Consider the following 4,103-nt stretch of genomic DNA (forward strand, 5'->3'; position numbering starts at 1 on the left):
CGAAACCAATCGCTGCACAGCACGGCCACCTAAGCAACCAATGAAATTGTATATTCGATACAAGGAACAGGGAGCAAAGGACCAATAAGGAAGTGAAAAACCTTCAACAAATCAGATACAAACGAGATTCGGACGGGCAGAGTTGTGTCAAGGAAGTTTTATGACAGGAGACGTCATGAGCCTAAGCCTATCTGGCCCAATGGGCTGAGCTTGCCGCCATATTGAGTGCCGCAAACATTTCGCAGATGTTATTATTGAAAACGGCAAACTTGCGAGGTTAATATTAGTTTATTAAACCTCCTAGGTTTTGCATTTTCTCTGTTAGGCGGGATTGGGGAGTTTTCGAGGGGTGGGGAGGTTATATTCAAAATGTGTTTTGCCAGTGCTGTTGACAAACAACAGCAAACGCGCATGACTGTGTATGTTCTTTTAATTTGACATTTTATTTATTTGAAAGCTTCCCGTAAATATATATAATGAAATAAAATTTAAAAGCACTAAAACAGCATAAAAATTATTGTTGGTGTTGCAGGGCAAAAGGTAAAAAACGGTAGTCAGCGGGATCCTCGGGATCTTCCCGGATTCGATTAGAAAACTTTCAAAAGCTCATTTTTTCCCCTAGGGCAAAAGGTAAAAAACGGATACAGCTGGATCCTCCCGGATTCGATCAGAAAACTTTGAGAAGCTCATTTTTTTTTTTTTGGCAGTCGTTTAGATATGGACATTTTACATCTATCCTCCGAATTTTTTTTTTGTTTGTTTGTTTGTTTTCTTTGTTGCTGGTATTTAACGCTGGAGATTATTGATTATTCTCCCTGACCCTCCTATTTGCGCACAATCTCGGCCACCTTAAAAGGGGCGAGCCCCCGTACTGCCGTAAATTTGACTGGTTCCTCACCAGAGGACGGTAACGTTACGTCACAGGGGGCGTGGTAACTTTCCACTCCTATCAAACCTCCTTGCAGCAGCTCATAGGTTTGCTTGCTTTGTCTTGAGTTTATAGGAATGACGGCTGCACGGGGGAATGGAAACAGAGATTAACTAAATTGGCTTCCTTGCTTACAGTGGACTAGATAGGCTCACTTCCACTCTTGTCTATTAAACCTCCTTGCAGCAGCTGATAGGTTTGCTTGCTTTGTTTTGAGTGAATGGCAATGACGGCCGCGCAGGGGAGTGGAAACAGAGATTAACCACATTGGTTTCCTTCCTTACAGAAGTGGACTAGATAGGCTCACTTCCACTCCAGTCTGTCTTGCACCTCTTTGTTTAACCTTCTAAAAGATTTGTGCAGCGCTGGGTTATGGCAGTTGATCGCTGCATACTGTAAGCAGTAGCGGCCGTGAAAACAAGCGCTCCTTCTGTCATTAAACCTTATTTTAAGCTTGAGAATGCCCGATCCACTAAGTTACACCCCCTGTAACGTAATGTTACCGTTGCACGGAGGATCACAACTTTTAAGGAGGACAAGATTGGGAAGGAAATAGGAGGACCCCGGAAGAATAATCCTCAGCGTTAACTACAGGGACGGTGTAAAAGCCAGATTACTACTACTACTGCTACTTATCATTTCTATAGCGCTACTAGACGTACGCAGCGCTGTACACTTGAACATGAAGAGACAGTCCCTGCTTGACAGAGCTTACAATCTAATTAGGACAAACAGGACAAACGAGATAAGGGAATATTAAAGTGAGGATGATAAAATAAGGGTTCTGAACAAGTGAATAAGGGTTAGGAGTTAAAAGTGTTGGAATAATGTATTGTATTTTACATGCATTGCCTGTCACCAATTTTTTTCTCTGTGATTACTCTGTGACCTCTGATGTGAATTACTTAGAGAGGTCACACCCATGCAACTTCCTGTGGGGGTTGGGCACAGCACATGGAGCTCATGATCTCTCCTAACCTGAGAGGATCTATGGTGGTGTGAGCATCCATTACCATCTAAGCACATGGAAAGAGCTGATAATCCAAATGTATAGTATTATGTATATATAAGCCTGTCTGAATATAATCTAACTACAAACTGTGAGTAAACAGATGTTTTGTTACTTCAACTTTAAAGTGACTCAGCAGTGAATTATTCTGGGGTGTATGAGAGAGATGAAGAAAAAGAAATTAACATTTCTAAAGCTGAAGCTGTGTGTATAAAAATCTGCTAATTATTTACTACAAATAATCCAACAAAAGGGTTATGGGCCCAGGGCCAGGAATTGAAAAAGAAGAGAAATATTACCAGGCAGTAAAAAAGCCACATTTTTTCTCTTAAGTTTTAAAAGAAAGATTCAGTCTGTCTCTCTCTCCCCCCACACACCAAACAGAAGGCTAAGAAAATGGCTGAGGGAGGAAATTCACCATTTTTCCACTCTCTCAAGGTGCCTAAATTAACTGAATTTAATTATCAGCAGTGGGAACTAAGATTCATATGTCTCCTTCAAGCAAAGAAATTAAATATATGCTTAGACCAAAACAGAACAGCTGAAAATATGGCTGAATGGGACAATGCAAACTATTATGTGAAGTGCATGTTTTTGGAAGCTCTCTCAGAGAAACAAGCCATATTGCTGGAAGAAAAAGATACAGCAAATGAAATGTTATATAAACTGAGAACTATGTATGCAACTACATATGCAAAACAGCAACCAATTTGGTTAGCAGAGTTGAATGAAACCAAATTAAGGGATAAAAGTAAGTGTAATGATCACATTATGCATCTTATGTCTTCATTTCAAAAGTTAGAACTTTCTGGAATTCCCATGTGTGATGCATTGAAAAGAGCATTTCTTTTTACCTCACTATCAAAGAAGTTTGATGTTTTTAGGTCTGTAAATGAAGCCATTGAAGGGCAATCTTTTGAACAGGCAGCATCAAAACTGAGGCAGGAATGCATAATTAATGATTCTGAGGAGAAGTGTTCTCAAAGTCAGTCAGAGAGAAATGAAACAAATTTCTTGGCAAAGAACAGAGGAAGGCGGAGCTATGGGAAAACTCCACCCAAGGGCAAGCTGATTTGCTATTCATGTGGAAAGGAGGGACATGTATCTAAATGGTGTAAGGAAACACAAAACACCCCCTCTAGCTCACCTAAGCCAATGGAACAAAAGAATTCTCCAACCAGGAAATGTATGAAGGACAATAATAAACATAAGAGCTTTCTAATGGCAGAAAAATCTTTGACTATGGTAAATAATAATTCAAATGAAAGTACTTGGATTTTGGATTCGGGGAGCACATGCCATTTAACCAATTGTAAGGATTTCTTTCACGAAATGTGTCCAGAAGAAGGTATTCTTAATACTGCAAACGCAGGGACTGCTAAGATCCAAGCAAAAGGCATTGGATTCCTAAAATGCAAAGTGTCTAATGAAGTTAAAGAAATTCCTGTAAGTGATGTCTTGTATATTCCCCAAGCAGTTTGCAATATGCTTAGTGTATCTACATTAGATAAGAAGGGTTTTGTGATTCATTTTGAAAACAGTAAGTGCACAATCTCTAAAAATGATGAAGTGTATGCTGAAGCTTTTATGCATAATGATATTTATAAACTGAGCATTTCAGGTGAAGCCTCACATCTGGCGCAAGTAAGGAAGAATGATGGTAAATGTAGTCTGGAAATCTGGCATCGCCGCCTGGGACATCGTGATTTTAAGGTGATCCAGGATCTTCACAGTGGGCAACTAGCCACTGGCATTCAGATAAGTGCAGATACTGGTAAAATGGAGAAATGCATAGACTGTGTTACTCAAAAAGGTGTGAGACCCTCATTTCCTGCATACACAGGAAATAGGAGTAATAAAGTGCTGGACTTAATACACAGTGACTTATGTGGACCGTTTAATATCCCATCATTGGGAAATAACAGATTTGTGCTAATATTCTTGGATGATTTCTCTAGATACTGTGTGGCCTATTTGCTGAAAGAAAAAAGTCAAGTCACAGACATGCTGAAGAAATACGTAGCCATGGTGAGCAATAAATTTGAAAGAAAACCAAAGGTTCTTCAGACCGACAATGGTGGTGAGTTCACTTCACAAAGCATGCGCACATTTCTAGAACAAGAAGGCATTCAACATATCACAACAGTAGCTTATACACCAGAGCAA

Source organism: Microcaecilia unicolor, chromosome 12 (assembly GCF_901765095.1).
Source record: "Microcaecilia unicolor chromosome 12, aMicUni1.1, whole genome shotgun sequence".
Lineage (NCBI taxonomy): Eukaryota > Metazoa > Chordata > Amphibia > Gymnophiona > Siphonopidae > Microcaecilia > Microcaecilia unicolor.